At 39.6% G+C, this 20,467-nt stretch overlaps 1 protein-coding gene and 1 long non-coding RNA gene across 6 annotated transcripts in view; one reads left to right on the top strand and one right to left on the bottom strand.

The window, feature by feature from the left end:
• The window catches only part of BSN (bassoon presynaptic cytomatrix protein), a 209,197-nt gene that overhangs the window by 91,059 nt on the left and 97,671 nt on the right, over window positions 1–20,467 (bottom strand). The gene's annotated exons all lie outside the window — the stretch shown is intronic.
• Window positions 13,931–20,467, top strand: part of LOC310838878 — a 36,503-nt gene continuing 29,966 nt past the window's right edge. For both annotated transcript variants that reach the window (XR_014561199.1, XR_014561200.1), the window contains exons 1-2: window positions 13,931–14,142; window positions 15,312–15,567. This is a non-coding gene — a long non-coding RNA (uncharacterized lncRNA). The remainder of the gene's footprint in view (window positions 14,143–15,311; window positions 15,568–20,467) is intronic.

The following is a 20,467-nucleotide window of genomic DNA, read 5'->3' as shown; positions in this document are numbered from 1 at the left end:
CACTGTTGAAACTGTGAATCAAATGGGAAGATAGGTTTTTTTTCTTGCAAAATGCCCAATGAAGTTTATTATTATTTTAATATATGTGCAACACTTAATCCGATGGTAATACGTCACAAGCCAATAATTATTACACTTGTTATCCAGTTTTGATTTTGTTTTTCCTCTTAATCCATTCTCAAAAAATAATTTAAGGATGTAAACCTTCAACCTTATATTGTACATCAGAATATTGAAAAAAAATTCTATTGATCAAGAAGTCACTATGGATCTATGTACACACTTCATAACAGAGAATGCTTCAAATCTATGAAAAACTCCTATTGATTTGTCTGCCTTAATTAGGTGGATTCAGCCAATCATGAGAAAAAGACACAAGATTTATAGATTGTCAAATCCTTCCACTTCTTACTGTTCCCTTAGCAGAATTAGGATTCCAACAAACCATTTTATTTCAGCCTAACATAGTAACCCTTATGCCAGAACTGCCCCCAATTTGTCACTGACTCAGACACATTTATGTGAGATAATCCTGCACTGAAGCAAACTATGATGAGGCATCATTTCGTGAAGCTCTAGGAACGACTTGGTCTGAACTGGACACGGTATCTGCATGTCATGGCGCTTTCAGAAATATGTGAAGCTGAGGTTGAGGAGTCACAAGTGGGCACAAAGTTATGCAAGTTCACTGAACTGCGAGACCCCTTGGCTCATGCATTGTGTCAAGATGATATAACATCTCCCAAACGAAACAGATTACAATGATTCCTTTTGGCCATTAGGATGAATATGTTCTCATTAATCTTACAGAGGCAGCCAACTGAAGAGTGCACTAATGTGACAAAGCGGGATATTTACAAGAGTTTGTATAGTTATAGGATAGCTTATTCTTTGCTTAATGTACATGGTACCTGCTATGCTACCGGCCACTAGACCAGCACTTACTCCAGCATAATCTAGTTGTGCTTCTGTGTGGTAGTGTCAGCCAAAGTTGGTAATTAAGTCCTTCAGAGTATTAATTTGCTCTACTCATAATGCTTGGATGCATCTGGAATGAGTTCTGGCAGCAGCACAGAAGAATGAGTTTGCTAGCCTTTTTGTTGTTGTGGCATGGCTCCTATGTCTTTGAAAGCTGCAGAAAACAATGCAGTAACAGGTGCAGCATTTCCCCCTCACTGCACCTCCATGCTGGATATAGTTGCACCTATTTCATTTCAATCCACCATGTGCATTTGAAAGGTACAGGAGCCCTCGGAAGCGGGGACAAATGATTCTGTCCATTCCTGCTTCTCTGACTTTCCAATTTTTCAAATTTTAAGCTCAGCTGATCACAATATCTGCACAAGTTTGCAAAAAAAGTCATGAAAATTCATCAGTATTTAAGTTCACATTTCTCCTAATATGTACATTTTAAATGAATTTTTGCCTTTTTCATGCAATTTCCCTCATTTTATGCACTCCCCCTTCAATATAGTAATTTTTGTGCACATTTTTATTAGAAGAATCGCATCGTAAAATTCAGAGGACAGCTGTGTTTCAGTTCACATAGTGTGTCAGGAAGTGTGAAGAAGGTAGGCTTGCACTAAAATGTGAACAAAGCAAATTTCTCCCCCACCCTGCTTGGAGGAAGGAGGTGGCAAAGCTGTTCAGGAGAGCAGCTGGCTTGTGATGATCTGCCATGATTGGCCATGGAACTGATTGCTATCCTGTCTTTGGATGTGACTGGGAAGCAGCATGGGAGAGAGTCACCTGGTGCTCTCCAATGGGAATGGCTTTACTTCTTCTGCAAATATTGTGTTGGAAGCTAGGAGAAAGCCCTAAAAGAACAATGCCAACCCAGCATTGTTCATCCTCATAAGCTTCCCCTTTCACTGACATTTCAGTTTCTAGGAAATGCTGTACTCCTCCCACCAGGTTCAAAGTGGTAGTACGAATTCCAAGGCTTCAGCCTTAAGAATGTATGCTGGTGAAAGAAAGTTATTCGTTACTTATTTTGTTTCCTCTGAAAAGTGATATATGCTCTGTCACTGTGTTCCTTTTCCTATGGGAGATTGCAGTAGTATTTGGACATCATAGTAGTCCACTGTGGACTTACATACTCTCCCCTTCCCTTTCTTCCTCCAGTGTCCAAAAGGGGGTGTTCTGAAGCTTTCCCTTCCACTTTTGCTTAACTACAGCTTGTTGTGTTGTCAGAACTGACAAGCTGTGATTAATGTTAACTATTTTTTTTTTAAAAAACCAAACCAACTTAATTCAATTATGTAAAATCTATCACTAATTTGCTCAAATGGCAACAACATCTATCCCTATTAATTTAAGAGGAATATGCTTCATTTATACATAGTGCATCCTGCTACTTCTGTGGAATTAAACTTCAGCAGACCCACTCTGCTTTGCTGATGAAAAGAATGTAGCAGTCTTTCTGTATTGCCTTAAATAAATCTTTCTTTGTAAAAGAAAACCCATGGCCTTCACCGTAGTGTACTCAAAAGCAACTAATCAGGAACGGCTTGCGAGCCTCAGATGCAAATGCATCTGCCATCATCCTTGAATACTGATTGTGCTGGCTGAGGCTGATGGGAGCCAAATTCCAACAGTATCTAGAGGCAGTGGTGGAGGAAGCCCTTGGGCATCTGGGGCGGTGCTGCATGAGATACTGCTGGACTATTTGGAATTTAACGTAATCATGATGGGAGATATGAATGGAGTAGTCTCCACAAACATGGATAAAGCACAGAGACAAGTGATTTCCAAAGATGGAAGATTACCAAAAACCTTCTTTGAAATGACAGACAATATGGACTTGGTTGACATTTGGAGAACAAAAAATCCTCTTGAAAGAGAGGGAACCTTCTTTTCTGAAGCGAAAATGACCTGGACTAGAATTGACCAAATATGGGTTACTAGAGGACTGGCACCAAAGATAAAGAAAGTGGAAATCTGCCCAAAAACTTGCTCCGACCATAACGCCGTGAAGATGGAGATGAATCAAACAACAGCTGGCACCTTTAGATGGAGGATGAATGGCACCTTATTCAGAGATAAAGAATTCTGCAAAAAGGCCCAAAAAACATTAAGAGACTATTTTGAGATTAATATGAGGACTAGTATGGAAAAAATAGTAATCTGGGACGCAAGCAAAGCGGTCATGAGAGGTTTCTTGATACAACAGAATGCAATAAAAAAGAGAAGCCAAAATGCGAAAAAAGATAAGATTTTGGAAAAAAAAAAAGGAGGGAGAAAAGAAATTAAGATCTAAACCAAAGTCTCAGGAGATCTTGAGAGAAATTAAATTATATCAAACCGAATGTATGGAACTGATGAATCAAGAAATAGAATGGAAAATTAAACAAATGAGACAGAAAACTTTTGAATCTGCAGATAAATGTGGTAAATTTTTGGCTTGGCAACTGAAGAAGAGACAAAAATTAAATACAGTGACAAGTTTAGAAGTGGATGGAAAGAACATTATAAATCCATCTGAGATTAGAAATTGCTTCCAGAGATACTTTAAACAACTATATGCACAAGGGCCACAAAAGGATATGGATATAGAACAATTCTTGGAGAAAAATGGGATGAAGGAAATTCCGAGAGAAGGGAAAGCACTTTTGAATCGGAAAATAACCGAACAAGAAATAGAAGGTGCCATTCAAAATATGCAACTGGGCAAATCTCCGGGGCCTGATGGACTGACTTCCAAATACTATAAAATCTTAAAAGAATGGTTAATACAACCTTTGAAAGAAGTCTGTAATGAAATCCTTGAGGGGAAAGAAGCACCTGAAATGTGGAAAGAGGCCTATATCACGCTTATACCGAAGACAGAGACTGAAAAGACCCAACTTAAGAACTACCGCCCAATTTCGTTACTAAATGTGGATTACAAAATTTTTGCTGACATTTTGGCTAAGAGACTGAAAAAAGTTTTGATGGAGGAGATTCATAGGGATCAAGTGGGCTTTCTCCCGAGAAGACATTTGTCAGACAATGTAAGGAATATAATAGACATTTTGGAAATGTTAGAAGTGAATTTAAACACAAAAGCTGTCCTGATTTTTGTGGATGCGGAGAAAGCCTTTGACAATATATCTTGGACCTTTATGAAGAAGAATCTCCATGGGATGGGGGTAGGCCAAGGGTTTGAAAACGGTATATATTTTTTTTTTAAACATTTTTTTATTGCTTTTTTAAAAGTACAGAAATACAGAAAAAAGAATAAAGAGTGGTTATAAGAAAGAGAGATATAAATAACAAATTTCCATATTCTTTTTCCATCTAACCTATAGGACTTCCCCACATCCTCCGAACCCTGCGTTCTCTGTCTTATAAAGCATCAGCAATTTGTTAACTTATTTCAAAACTTATTGTAACTTCCATTTTATCATGTTCCCTATTTTCAATTTTACTGTCGCTCAATTCTTATATGTTTTATATTAAACACAATAAAGTTATTTCATTATTTTACCTCTGAATTCTTGTGTCTTAATTTTCATTCCAATAACTTACATTTGCTGAAGCTAGAATTTCCTGAAAGGTGCATTTTTTTTTAAACATTCATACAACTTATAGTGTTTTTTCAAATAGTCCTTAAACTTTTCCCAATCCTCCTCAGTTGTTTCTTCTCCCGCGTCTCGGATTCTGCCAGTCATTTCAGCCAGTTCCATATAGTCCATCAACTGCGATTGCCATTCCTCCAGCGTGGGTAAATCTTGTGTCTTCCAGTATTTTGCAATCAGGATCCTTGCTGCTGTGGTAGCATACATAAAAAAGGTTCTGTCCTTCTTAAACACTCTCTGGTCCACCATGCCCAGAAGGAAGGCCTCTGGTTTTTTAGGTAAGGTAAATCTCAATACCTTTTTTAGTTCATTATGGATCATTTCCCAGAAGGCCTTCACTTTCGGGCAGGTCCACCAGAGATGAAAGAATGTCCCTTCCGCCTCTCCACATTTCCAGCATTTGTTGTCAGACAGATGATATATCTTGGCTAACTTGACTGGGGTCATGTACCACCGGTATACCATTTTCATAATATTTTCCTTCAAGGCAGTACATGCCGTGAATTTCAAACCGGTGTTCCATAACCTTTCCCAGTCTGCAAACATAATGTTATGCCCGACATCCTGAGCCCATTTTATCATAGCGGATTTGACTGTCTCATCCTGTGTATTCCACTTAAGCAGCAAGTTATACATTCTCGAAAGTAGTTTACTTTTTGGCTCTAACAATTCAGTCTCTAGTTTCGATTTTTCCACCTGGAATCCAACTTTTTTATCTATTTTAAATACCTCTTGAATTTGCGCATAGTGCAACCAATCTCGTACCTTAGTTTTCAATTTCTCCAAACTTAGCAACCTCCAATTGTCTCCAGTTTTTTCAATTATTTCCCAATATTTAGGCCAGTGGGCCTCCATGTTGGGTCTCTTACGTGCCTTGGCCTCCACCGGTGAGAGCCACCTCGGAGTTTTACTCTCCAATAAGTCTTTGTATTTTATCCAGACCCTCCAAATTGCTCTTCTGACAATATGGTTTTTAAACAATTTGTGCACTTTGGCCTTGTCATACCACAAATATGCATGCCACCCAAACGCATTGTCAAACCCTTCCAGATCCAGGACATCAGTGTTCTCCAATAAAATCCAATCTTTCAACCAGCAGAAGGCTGCAGATTCATAATATAACCTCAAGTCTGGCAGGGCAAATCCCCCTCTTTCTTTCGCATCAGTTAATATTTTAAACTTTATTCGGGGCTTTTTGCCCTGCCAAACAAACTTAGAAATATCCTTCTGCCACTTTCCAAAACATTCCACCTTGTCCACGATCTGTAGGGCCTGAAACAAAAATAACATTTTCGGCAATACATTCATCTTTACAGCAGCTATTCGGCCTAACAAGGAAAGTTTCAGTCTTGACCATATATCCAAGTCTCTTTTGATTTCTGACCAGCATTTCTCATAATTATCTTTAAACAAATTCAAATTTTTGGAGGTCAAGTACACCCCTAGGTATTTTACTTTTTTAACCACATTCAGCTCCGTTTCTTTGGAGAACTCATCTGTTTCTGTAGCTGTCAAATTTTTTGCTAAAACCTTGGTTTTTTGCTTATTTAACTTAAACCCCGCCACCCGACCAAAATCAGAAATTAATTCTAACACTCTTTTAGTGCTTGAGACTGGTTCCTGAAGTGTTAATACCAAGTCATCTGCAAATGCTTTCAATTTATATTGTTTCACTCCGACCTCAATTCCCTGGACCAACCGGTCCTTTCTAATCATATTTAGCAACACCTCCAGGACTGAAATAAACAATAGGGGGGATAGAGGGCACCCCTGGCGTGTCCCTTTTTCAATTTTAAACTCCTCTGTCACCACATTGTTTACTATCAATTTAGCTTTTTGTTCTGTGTAGATTGCTTCTATACCATTTTCGAACCCCCGCCCCACTCCCATCCCTTCCAAATTTTTCTTCATAAACATCCAAGAAATATTATCAAAGGCCTTCTCTGCATCAACAAAAATCAAAACCGCTCTGGTATTCAGATTTGTTTGTAGAAGTTCCAAAATGTCAATAATGTTTCTTGTGTTGTCAAACAAATGCCTACCAGGGAGAAAGCCAGCCTGGTCTTTGTGAATCACTTCATTTAGTACTTTTTTAAGTCTATTTGCCAAAATATCTGCAAAAATTTTATAATCCACATTTAGGAGTGAGATGGGGCGGTAGTTCTTAAGTTGGGTCTTTTCAGTCTCTGATTTAGGTACCAATGTGATGAAAGCTTCTTTCCACGTTTCCGGTGCCCTCCCTCCCTCCATTATCTGGTTGCAAACCTCCATCAAAGGTTGTCCTTTAAAACTTTATAATATTTGGAGGTTAAGCCGTCCGGGCCTGGGGACTTGCCAAGTTGAAGGTTTTGAATGGCACTTTCAATTTCTTGCTGTGTAATATTACAGTTCAGGTTTGTTCTCATTTCCAGGGGTATTTTTTGTAATCCATTAGTTTTTAGAAATTGATCCACCTCTGAGGCTTTTTGCGGCCCTTGTGTATAAAGTTCTTTGAAGTACCTCTGGAAGCACTTTCTGATTTCCTCGGGTTTCTGAACCATTCTCCCTTCGATCTCTAGATTTGTAACCGTATTAAGCTTTTGTCTCTTTTTCAACTGCCAAGCTAGCAGTTTCCCACACTTATTCGCCGATTCGAAGGATCTTTGTTTCATTTGTTTAATTTTCCATTCCACCTCTTGGTTTATCAGTTTTGAATATTGCGCCTGGAAGAATTTCACTTCTCTTAACACGTCCTTCGACTTAGGCCTAGATCTTAATTTTTTCTCACCTTCTCTTATTCTCTCCAATATCTTCTCCTTCTTTTCATTCCAGAGCCTTTTCTTAATCGTGTTTTGTTGTATTAGAAACCCTCTCATGACTGCCTTACTTGCGTCCCAGATTGTTCTTTTTTCCACAGTAGTATTCAAATTTATCTCAAAATAGTCCTTTAGAGTTTTTTGGGCCTTCTTAACAATCTCCTGATCTCTTAGAATAGTGTCATTCATTTTCCATCTAAAGGATCCGGTTGTATTTAGTCTCAATTCCACTTTCAAAGCATTATGGTCGGAGCAGGTTTTTGGGCAGATTTCCACTTTTCTAGTCTTAGGTGCCAGTCCTCTAGTTGTCCAGATTTGGTCGATTCGTGTCCATGTCAGATGAGCTTCAGAAAAGAAAGTCCCTTCTTTCCCTAGAGGGTTCTTAACCCTCCAAATGTCTACTAAGTCCATATTGTCTGTCATTTCAAAAAAAGTTTTGGGTAGTCTGCCGTCTTTCGATATGTTGGCACTTTGTGACTTATCCATATTTACAGACACAACCCCATTCATATCACCCAGCATAATGATGTTACTATAGTCCAAATAATCCAGCATAGTCTCATGCAGCTTCCTGAAGAATTCCGACTTTCCCTCATTTGGAGCATATATTCCTAATATCAAAATTTTTTCTCCTTGCGTCTGTATTTCAATCGCCAAAATTCGGCCATATTCATCTTTGAATAAAAATTTCAGTGACAGGCTCTCCTTTGCGTAAATCACCACTCCTCTCTTCTTAACTTTGTCTGAAGAAATAAATTCTTGGCCTAGTCTTTTGTTAATTAACACTTTTCTATGGAGCCTTGTCACATGTGTTTCCTGTAGGCAGATAACGTCCAGTTGTTCCTTTTTCAAAATGTGAAAGACTTTCCTTCTTTTTTCCGGGGAGTTTCCGCCATTTATGTTCCAACTAAGAAGCTGTAGAGACATCCTGAATCAATTGACGGGTTCTACAATGGGGTATCTAAGCTTCCTCCCGATCCCGGGGGAGGTAATGCTGGTCCTGGTCCTGGTGGTATAACTCTTGGAGATGGTCCCGGTGGTGGTGGAGGCCAAGAAGCTGCAGCTCCTTTTTGTAGGTCCTCCTCGTGGTCGTGTAGGAACTTCTGCTGGTCTTCAGGTGATTTAATCTTTATTTTCCTTCCTTTGTAAGTAAATGAAAGTCCTTGTGGAAACTCCCACCTGTAAGGAATTCCGTTGTGTCTCAACAATTTGGTCAAATCTATATAGGTAGTCCTAAGTTCCAAGAGATATTTGGGTATATCTCTGTAAATTTCGGCCCTTTTACCTTCTACCTCCAAAGATTTCTTAAAATGTAGGCCTAGTATCTTATCCCTTTCTTCTCTTGATCTCAGAGCAACCAAACAGTCTCTGGGCTTGTCTTTCTTTACTGATTTTCCCAGTCTAAAGGCTGTCACAATTTTAAAGTCCTTTTCTTCCTCAATTCCCCAGAATTTGGAGAACAAAAGTGTCAAAAATCCCTCTAGATTATTTTGTTCCAATTCCGGGATAGCCCTTATCCTGAGATTACTATCTTTACTTTTCAATTCAACCAATGCCAGGTAGGCTTGTTGTTCCCCTACCTGCCTTCTCAAAGGTCTTACCTCTCCTTTAATTTCATCCACCTTTAAGTTCGCCTGTTCTGCTTTTTGGTTGGCTTCCACAGCTAATTTAAAGTTTTCTGCCGTAGCTCCTTGCAATTTCTCAATTGCCTGAGTGTGCTGCGAAACCTGTTCAGTTAATTTGCCAATAGAGGGTGTAGCTTGGTCAATCTTTGATGTTTGATTGTCCACTTTTTGGTTTAAGACTGCCAATTGTTCCAAAATTTGTTTTAAAACTGTTTCAGATCCTCCAGTTGCCATGTCTTCTGCAGCAGGCTGCACTAGTTCCACCTCCTGTGCTGTCAGCACAGTTGGGACAGATGATCTGCGGTGATGAGTTAAAGTTGTTTGCAAAAGTTGCCCAGATTTTTTCTCTTTTTCTTTATCTTTAGCTTTAGCTGCTCTTGTTCTCCCTGTGCCGCTCATTCCACACCTGCCTCTGTTCAAGGTCAAATGGTCTTTTGTCCCATGGGAAAAACAAGTCCCAAATATAAATAAAAACCACAAAAAGTTTCAATAAAGCTCAGTTCCCATGCAACTATATTTCCACAGTCCTATAGGGGGAGTATTTCAAAGCTTCAAAAAAGAAAGGAACTATTTTCCGCCATTGAAGTTCCTCAATTCCCCATATTGAGTTTTGTAATTCCCAAACACAAAAGGAAGGTTTCCAGAACTTCTAATCTCTTAAAATCCAGCCATAAAGTATCGATACAGGTCCATGCAACAATGTTTAATGTTAGTCTATGCAACAATTTCGATCTCTGCAACAATGTCGTCAGTTTGACAGCAGTTTGACAGTTCTTTTTCTATGCACTGGCAGCCCGGTGACGGGGTTATCTCTTTCAGCCCCGTTTAGCCCAGAAATTGGAGGATAGTTCTAAAGAATAAAAGTCTATACAACCCACAGTTCTTTCCTTTTTATCTTCAAAATACAGAGTCTCTCAATGCACCAAGGGTTTGAAAACGGTATAGGCGCAATATATTCTGAACAAAAAGCGAAGTTAATTGTAAATAACGTGGTTACAGAAGAATTTAAGATAGAAAAAGGGACACGTCAGGGGTGCCCAATTTCCCCATTACTATTTATTTCGGTCCTGGAGGTTTTGCTGAATATGATAAGGAAAGACCAGCTGGTTAAAGGGGTTCAGGTCGGAGCGAAACAATATAAGCATTTGCAGATGATGTGGTACTTACATTACAAGAGCCAGGAGCCAGCACTAGAAGGGTTTTGGAACTAATTCAAGAGTTTGGTCAAGTGGCAGGATTTAAATTAAATAAATTAAAGACTAAGGTATTAGAGAAAAATCTAACAGTAATGGAGAAGGAGAAGTTCCAGAATGAAACTGGTTTAACTGTGGTTAAGAGTGTAAAATATTTGGGGATCAATATGACAGCTAAAAATATGAATCTATTTAAAGATAACTATGAGAAATGTTGGAACCAGGTGAAAAAAGATTTGGAAATTTGGTCAAACTTGAAGCTTTCCTTGTCAGGTAGAATTGCAGCTATCAAGATGAATGTATTGCCTAAAATGTTATTTTTATTCCAAACACTGCAAATTATTGATAAGATGGAGTGTTTCAAGGGATGGCAGTGTGATATTTCTAAATTTATTTGGCAGGGCAAAAAACCCAGAATAAAATTTAAGATTTTAACTGATGCAAAGGAAAGAAGGGGATTTGCCCTGCCAGACTTGAAACTTTATTATGAATCAGCAGCTTTCTGCTGGTTGAAGGATTGGCTGCGTCTTGAGAACACAGATATTTTGGATTTGGAAGGTTTTAATAATGTTTTTGGGTGGCATGCATATCTATGGTACGACAAGGTTAAGGCTCATAAAGGTTTTAAAAGTCATATTGTCAGAAAGGCACTGTACAATGTTTGGATTAGATATAAAGATCTACTGGAAAATAAAACCCCAAGGTGGCTTTCGCCTATGGAGGCCAAAGCAGTAAAAAAGCTTAATATGGAATGTACATGGCCGAAATATTGGGAAATTTTGGAACAGGAGGGTGATAAACTGAAACTGCAGAGTTTTGAGAAATTAAAAGGTAAGGTCCGAGATTGGCTTCACTATTATCAATTGTTGGAAGTCTATAAGATGGATAGGAAAATTGGCTTCCAGGTGGAAAAATCAAAGTTAGAGACTGAACTGTTAGAACCCAATACTAAGAACTTGTCAAGAATGTATAATCTGCTGTTGAAATGGAACACACAAGATGAAACTGTTAAATCTGCAATGATTAAGTGGGCACAGGATATTGGTCATAACATTTTGTTTGTTGACTGGGAAAAGTTATGGACCACCGGGATGAAATTTACGGTATGCAATGCCTTAAGAGAAAATATTATGAAAATGATCTACAGGTGGTACATGACCCCAGCCAAACTGGCAAAAATCTATCATTTGCCCGATAATAAATGTTGGAAATGCAAAGAAACTGAAGGAACATTCTTTCACCTTTGGTGGACGTGCCCAAGGATTAAGGCTTTCTGGGAAATGATATATAATGAAATGAAAAAGGTATTTAAATATACCTTCTTGAAGAAACCAGAGGCCTTTCTCCTGGGCATGGTCAGCCACGTGGTGTTAAAGAAGGATAGAACTTTGTTTATGTATGCTACAACAGCAGCAAGGATTCTTATTGCAAAGTATTGGAAGACACCAGAGCTACCCACCTTGGAAGAATGGCAGATGAAAATGATAGACTACATGGGACTGGCAGAGATGACGGGCAGAATCCGAGACCAGGAGAAAGAGACAGTGGAAGAAGATTGGAAGAAATTTAAAGATTATCTTGATAAGTATTATAAAATTAATGAAGGTTAGAAAGACATGGGTTGGAAAATAATATGGTGTTCAGAGATGCTAATTAAGAAAAGGAATGGAATTGTCAAAAAACTTTGGTAAATAAGGGAATGGATTTACTGACTGGATAATGAAAATAGAATACAGAATGGGGAGGTATGAGGGAGTCGGGGAAAGTAGGTTGAGAAAATAAGGTTTGAAATTATACTTGTTGTTTTTGTTTATGTTTGTTTTTATTGTTGTTGTTTTGTTTTTATATGTTCTTAATTGAAACTTCAATAAATATTATTTTTTTTAAAAAAAAGGAGTGCGGGGGGAGCAGCGCAATCCCGGTGGGTGCCATCGCAGCTGCCCCTCTGTCTTGTGCTGGGTGCCACACCCCCAGAACCCACGTCACGCCCCAGTGGGCAGCACCCCACCGCCCCCAGGACATGCACCATGCCCCTGGGACGTGTGCCAGCCCTGCCCCCGCCTGCTCTTCGCCCCCCTACAGCTGCAGGGGAGGCAGTGGGTGGGCCGTTTGGGCAGCACGGAGCCTGTGCGCGCCCAAACCATTGCATCTTTTCCAGGAGAGACTCATGGCTTGGGCCCGCTGCAGGCCCCGCAATGAGTGCCACCCGGCCTCAGTGGTGACACCCAGGGCAGTCTGCACCCACCGCACCCCCTTCCTCTGCCTCTGTCTGGAGGGTACCAGGTTGGTTACCCTGCAGTAGGCTGGACGAATAGCATGATGCTGCAGATGGAAATTTACATGGCAATATGCACAGAATGGTGCTTACACACGTGGATCTCTCATGCTGCAGATCTATCCAGGGAGGCACAGCTTTATCTCTAAAACTATCAAAATCTTCAGTATGGCTTTCATATCAGATCCACTGCCAGAACACCACTTATTACTGGTGAAGTGTGAACCCTTAAGTATTGGGGGGTGGGGTGGATTTTACACATCATTTTGGTGGCATTTCTACAGGAAATGACTAATGCAAACAAGCCTGTATTGTCTTGTGAAACGAAATGCGGTAGAATTTCTCCACATAAGCCATGTCAATGCACTACAAACACATCACTTCAGAATAAAAAATTGAAACCTCTATTACAGTGTTCAAGATCATTTTGCCTGCCAATCCCAATACACTGAACATTTCGAGGTGTTCCTTCAAAGCTGCTGCTACAGAGCCTAGGCTGAAGTCTTATTACCATTTACATTGACTAGAAAATTAATCTTGATGTCAATTACTATTAAAGAAAAGTCCAGCCAGCTGCCATGGATAAATCTTGTTAACCACAAACTGAATTACTGTACAGGGTCTAGGCTGATTCAAGCTAAACTAAACAACACAAGAGGTTTTCTTAATTAATTAAAATATATGCTTAGCTTTAGGGTAAGCTTCCACATTGGTGCTGGTATAGCATTTGTGCCGTGAATGCTCAGCAGCCTGTTGAAAATATGTACCGGTAGTTTGTCAGTTGTGCAATTGCTAGTACTGTAATACTTGCAGAGTAAACATGACCACCTGGATTTTCAACTGCACTAAAGACCCATTTAGCATCTCCCGGTGACACAGATCATTGCTGCACATCTTGTGCAACTGGGCTCATTTTGAGGTTGAGTCTTGCCAGGCCTCAGCCCCACAACCTCTTTTAAATGCTAGGGAAGTATAATAAAGAGCGTCTCTAAGCATATTCAGAGTGCTTTTCTTTGCTCAGATTCGCCAGCTGCTAGACTGAGATGAGCCAGAGTTCAATCTTGTTTGTAAATTAAGCATCATGCTTCTAAGTGCAAGAGGTACACCCAAATAGGAGGAGCATATTTTGAAGTTATGACACTTGCATAGGAAGAGGGATGGACAACTTGGTTCCCTCAAGATGCCGATGGACTCCAACTCTCATCAGCCCCAGGCAAAGGTCACAGATAATAGCAGTTGTTGTCCAACAACTTCTGAAGGGCACCATGTTGAATGTCCCTGCTGCAGAACTATACACAATGCTACTTCAGTATACAAAAACACTGTTTCAGATAACTGTTCCACCTCTTTAAGATGAGGAGGTTTTTTTAGCCTCCTCTACTAAACTACACACATGCAAATGTTACATCTCAAACAGCTGTCCAGGACCCATATTGTGACAATTACTGTCCATGCAGGTGAAGCTGTGAACAGACTGGTATTCTCATAGATGCTGTCAAAATCCTTGGAGTCTAAGGTCTTGTCTGCACTCTTGTCATTTTCATTTCATTCCATTGTTTCAGTTCCAGTCGTCCTGAAATAATCTTTATGTGTTTCCTTGATACACACTTCCCCCTCCAAGATTTACAAGAGTTAAAAGTGATTTTTTTTGCTGAATTTGCTCCAGTGGCCATATGGACATATGAACCCCAACAGGTATTACTCAATTTACCGAAAAAAGTAAGGGTGGGTTAAGCAAAATTACATTTGAAATATTCTGTGCTTATTTGGCTCACACACTTTAAATTATGGCAATGTTCTGATCAGACTCACAGTTCAATGGGATAGCAAGGGAAACAGAGGGCTATATCTTTTTTTTCTTAAGACTGTGGAGTCTTAAGAAACAAAAAGTTTCAGGAAATTGGATTTGAAACACAGGAGCAGATACAAGAGTTGCAGGAGCAACCTTCTTTATAAGACTTCTGCCAAGCCAGCCTAATCTTTTAATTAGCTCAGCCACTGATTTTTATCAGAAAGGAATGAGAATTTTAGCACAGCACACAAATATTTGATTTTGGGAGATGTGCAGGGATGGACAGCTTGATCTCCACACTTGTTGCAGTAGATATGCAATGTGAACTGGTGTTATTTTTTGTTATTATCAGAATTATTCATATTTCTTCTTCTATTTCTTCTTCCCGTTCCTTTTTGTGTGTGTTAAATTTTCAAAAATAATAATAAAAGGAAAGTGTCCTAAGGAGAAACGTTTAAGCACTCCTCCATCTTCTCCAAACTAGGCCTTGTTCTGTATGCAACTTCTTCTTTTTAATCATTTGGAGGTGCATCTCTTGAGTGTTTCATCTCATTTGGCCCTGAGGCCATAATCCAGAAGGCACAAGCACACATGTTTCTCTTTGAAAAACGAATATACCAGCACTGCCATACACCATGTCACATTATAAAGTGCTTTTTAAACTTCTGGTGTTTTGCAACGTGTATATATTGCAGCTAAAGCAAAAAAGAAAACCCACCCACATTGGATGTGCTGAGCTATTCATAGGATTCCCTATGGGTTGTGGCCTGAGGGTTTCCTCCTTGTTTGTCTTTCCATCTCTTTTCTCCTCTTTCTAAACGAATATCATTCTTTTAGAGCTGCTTCCTACATTTCAATTTTTGTTTGGAAGAATGCTTCCCCATAGGAGACAAAAGTAATGCAAGAAGGATTTATGACTGCATCTACTCATGAATCAGACACAGGTCTGCTGAGACTTCTGCAGGTTATTTACAGAGCTTTCCTGTGATTGAAGACCATAAGAAGGGCTGAAGCTTCCATTTTTCAATGAAAGGGAAGCTGAACACCATTTGAGTTATTTTCTGTTCCGCAGGTCAGACAGCAGGCAACGAAGTGTTAACACCCCTTCAAACCCAGAAAAAAATTATTTCAGCCTGCCAGGAAAGAAGTTGAGGATCATCTCAGTTTAGGGATTAACTTTAGAAGCAAAAAGGGGGGAAAGAATTTGATACATCTCTTAAAAGAACAAGAACAGTAACTGAAGAGAAACCACGGCAATACACCCAAGCAAAAAGCTTACGTAGACCACATACAACAGAGAAAATGCTGATAGTACAGATGTTATTATGGTATGTATATTTGTGTTTTTATATTGCAAACTGCCCTGTGATCATTGGGTGAAGGGTTGTATAGAAATTGGATTCATCATCATCACCACCACCAGGTTTATTCAACCAGAACTTACACCGTACCCTACCAATGCTAGGCTAAGAAAATTTCACAATAACTTCCTCTACCAACATTCTCTGTAAGCCAAAAGACTGCATGTCCCAGTCTTTCGCAATGTAATGAGCCACTGCTAATAATTGAAAAGAGAAAACAGCAGGGAATTCACATTCTCGCAGCATGAACCCTGATATTTTACTGAATGAATATACTTATTAAATTGATTGGTTAATGGAGCATGTGTGCAGTGTTAGCATATTAAGAACAGGAAGCTGGACAGATATTTCCCTAGTGGTTTGGACCCAAACAGTATATAAATATGCAAATTATCAGTTCGCTTATCACATACGGAAGGCAACTACGGGTCTATAAATTTACTTCCAACACACAGTAGAGGAGAATGTTGTATCAAAATGGTTGTATTTCACTAGAATTCTTCTGAAGTGCTTTCTGCTGTCATGGGAAATGTAAGAATTTACCACATAGTAACAGTATTCCCCATGTACATCTTTGCTGATATTATACATAATAAGTAATAAGGCTCCAAAATTCACCTATCCATCAAAGATATACAAAAAAAAACCCCAATTTACTGTTGCACAGCTGTGAGATTTTAATAGTGCTGTAATATATAGCAAACATAAATTTGTGTGGTTTCATCTATTCAAGATACTCACGCATTCCAATCCATGTCAGTAATGAAAAATGTTTCAGCTCTCAAGCTATGCCTTTCAGTGGCCCTTGGCATGACTACTGTACTTGCTAAGCTGCTCCACACCATTCTATATTGTACTAATGACAAGTTTGTGTAAGGCCCGATATACACCCAGCTTACACATTGCCAATTATGCTGGAGTTTACCATTTTTAAAAGTGTGAGTAATGGGGGGGGGGGAACACTTGAGACAACTGTGGAAATATGGAGTGGACAAGGGATCAAAGAGCTACAGGGCAGGGTGCAAGAGTTGAAACACTACTTTGTGACTCTATCTCAAATAGGAGGATGAACCCACAATCAGACTCAATTTGAAAAAATAAAGGAAGAAAAAGCTAAAATGCTTTTATAAAAGTTGAAAAGGAAAGAAGGGATGATGGCGAACATTTATCTGAGTAACTGGTAGCATGAAAGGGGATTTCCCCAAACCTATTTAGTGAGGCTCTAAACAAAAATCCAGAAGTGAAGCACAAACTGGACAAGACACAGCTGTGAAGAAATCTGTGAGCACTGTTGATAGTAAAACCTGTGTGAAAACTGGTTACTGCAGACATATTGTTAGCTTTGACACAGTAAACTTTCAGCATCAGAGCAGGGAAGCCTAATAAACTAGTTATCAGAGACATATAAGGTTCAGAGACATATAAAGTTCACAAGTAACTCTACACCAAACAATGGCTTGGCATGAACACTTGGGCTTCCAGAGAGGAGACTGCAGCTACTTTACTTCTCCTCCAGTCCTGTTGTGGTGAGTTAAGTCATGGTTTGGCTTAGCATGTCATCTGAACCTGTGCTGGTTGCTTTGTCTGTCTCCCAATAAACACGTTTTGAATGTTTTTTGGGAAGCCAAACGTCCGATGGGGCTTCCACGGCTTCCAATTGGCTGCAGGAGCTTCCTGCAGCCAATCAGAAGCTGTGCTTTGGAAGTCAAACGTTTCAGAAGTCAAACAGACTTCCGGAACGGATTCTGTTTTACTTCCAAGATACAACTGTACTCTGATCCTAAACCTCTGCTGCCTTGCAGGATATCTTGGGGAGGAGAAAAGGCTAAGGAAAAAACCCTACACAATTCTGAAGTGGAGTTCCTATGATAGTTGGATGGCACCTTGTACACCTCCTTCTGGGAACTCCTGCAGCCAAGCTGGTGCCACATCAGCAAGGCTGAGAGGAGGGTCCTTTCATCTGGGCAGCCCAGGACCTCCATACACACTGCCCAGGCTTGTGTCCCCGGGAGGTCACTTAGGTGCTGCTAACACAGTGATCTGACTTCACCCCCAATAGCACAGTACATTGTGTCTCGAGACAGACGGATACCACCAACAGCATATTAACATTAATAAATGAAAATATTATATTCTATCTGTTGGACAAAACCTATGCACTTTTATATAGAATTGGGATTAATATTTCAAAATGTTCTGATTTAAGAAATAGTCACATAATGTCTACTAAATGGATTAAAAACTGGCTAACTAACAGATCTCAGAACTTCATCTGGATGCCAAGGGGAGAGAGTCTGGATCTCAGCCACATCAGCTTGAACATTAATCCTCTTCTCCTTTGACACTGATACCATGGCAAAAGCCTGCCTTCTAATCTGGCCTAAATGTTTTCCTTAGGAACGAGGAAAAGCCATGAAATAGGCTGCTTCTAAATTTGTCATAGCTACTGTGGCATCCATATCCCACCAATGGATGTATTTAAACTGCCTATGATGTAGCCTTTGAGATTAAACAGTATCCCTATAATGCAATAAAAAAAGTTTACTTGCTTCAAGAACACCAGCTTCAAGAACACCAGGGAAAATCCAGAAGTGGTGGTGTGTGCAGGGAAGGGGCTGAATGAAGCACATGGCTGGTGCAACTGAGAACATGGAAGGGGAACATGGCCTTAGTGGTGTGCCTGCTGGCAGAGATAGTGGGCTGCTGGAGATATACAGTGTTGGTGTGTACATCTTGAAGAGTGGTTATGTCAGCCAATAACATAATTTGCCACTCTGGAAACATATACAAGTCATAATCATGTTAACTTGCATCTTTTCTTAGGGAACTGCTATGCTCCCATTAAGTCATCACCAAAACACGTATAACCAATGTGCAATGATATAGTTTGTTATGTGATGCAAGTTTCATGCTTGTCCTTCTTGTTTGCACATTTAATCTAACCTCAAGAAGCAGGAAGCATCATAGTAAAACATTCTGAGTTGGTATTTTGGAAAAGCTATGCATTTATGATTGAATGAACAGTAGTTCCCATTTCAGTTCCCATTACATATTAAATAATCCATGTTTCAAACACATTCATTTAAAAGCGGAGGGAAAGGCTGCCCCCGATGTCTGCAGACACAGTATGCTTCTTATCACTTCACTGCACCATCAAACCACCCTTCTGACTGGATGCAAAACATCCATAAAGTTCTCAGTCACCTGCACTAGGTCACAGACTTCTTTCAGGCACAGTGAGAACAGTTACTTTGTTCTCTACCGGCATGAAATTATCATGGTGTTTTCTACCCTTTGCTTATCACAGTGGGGAACCGCTATACCAAATCTCTGCTTTTCAAACAACATGCAGCATATTCTTGTAGATCTCCAGGTTTAAGGAGTTAACTTGTCCTAGTTTTGGTTAATGGCGCATTTCTTCAGAAGTGTTTATTTCGTTCGGAAAAAGAAACCACAGGAAGTACTTGTTGAAAGTGTGCCAGCAGATGGCACCTGAGAGCAAGCAGCCAGAAATGCAGGAAAGAGTCATGCCAGAATGCTATAGCATAGACAATTCATATATTATGCTGGACCCAGCTTTCTTCATGGCAGAGTCATCATGATATGCAAATAATCACAATCCATCAATGAGAGAGTCTGGAAAAAGCTCCATATGAACAAATAAGATATACACAGGGCATGCTGTTGTCAAGTAAATATCCAGAGAGTTCAATTCTAGTGTACCCATCAATATCCTATGTTCACTATGTGTATAACATAGTGAATAACATAGGTGTATAACAATGTGTATAACATAGGTACAGCCATGCTAAATGGCAAAAACTGTCAGTAACTACTACAGATGAGGAAATATGTCTATTTCTGTTTCTCTCAGTTTCTCATTTTTCCAATGTTAAATTCAGTTCTTCACATTTCCACTGGAGGAATTTAAGGTAGTGCTAAGAGGATCGCTTGTATGGGCTTCTGTAAGTGGTATTGGTTAGCTGAATCCAGCCCAACAAAATATTTTTATCCTCATGAAAATTAACCAGCATTTTAGCACTAAGTTCTCCTAATTACATTTCTGAAAAGCATAGTTTTCCTAATATTTATATTTCCCCTAATATCACGCATGTTTCAGTAGTATATTCATTTTTATGCACATTTGACCTTAGTATATGCCTTTTTGTATACGTTGCTTGGCTGAAGGACTGCACTAGAAAATGCAGAGTATTGCAGAGTATTGCAAATTTTGAAGGATGGCTATGTCAGCTTGCATATTATTTTATTTTGTTGAATATTATTTTGTTGTTGTTTAGTCGTTTAGTCGTGTCCGACTCTTCGTGACCCCATGGACCAGAGCACACCAGGCACTCCTGTCTTCCACTGCCTCCTGCAGTTTGGTCAGACTCATGTTTGTAGCTTCGAGAACACTTATTATTATTTTAGAAAATGTGAATTAGGTAGGTTGGCCTTTAAATGCAAAGTGAATCAAATTTCTCCCCCATCTATAGTAACAATGTCCATAGTGAATTACAACATTCTAAAATACAATATCAAGGACAGTTTGAAACAAAATTGCAGTCACAAGAGTAATGTGGGTCCTCAGGTGTCAATGGCCAGGGTAAAGAGGGGCATCGTGGCGAGGGAATTCCACAACTTGAGTTGTATTCCATTCAGATCACAGGAAAGGTTGTTCTGTTTTCTTAGCAGATAGAATGCCTGACAAGGGAAGCAAACAGTTCTCTGGTTCTCCCTGTGCCATTTTGAATTTGAGAGCAGTGAATTCCTTCGCGAGCATCCATGATCAAATGTCAGATCAGATTGGGTTCCTACCCCCACAAATCAGTTCAGCACTAGCCTCTGGTGCCAGTGTATTCTCTTTCCT

This window comes from Podarcis gaigeae (genome assembly GCF_964106915.1).
Source record: "Podarcis gaigeae genome assembly, chromosome: 2".
Taxonomy (NCBI): domain Eukaryota; kingdom Metazoa; phylum Chordata; class Lepidosauria; order Squamata; family Lacertidae; genus Podarcis; species Podarcis gaigeae.
The sequence above is the reverse complement of the archived record's forward strand: the minus strand, read 5'-3'. Positions and strand labels throughout refer to the sequence as shown.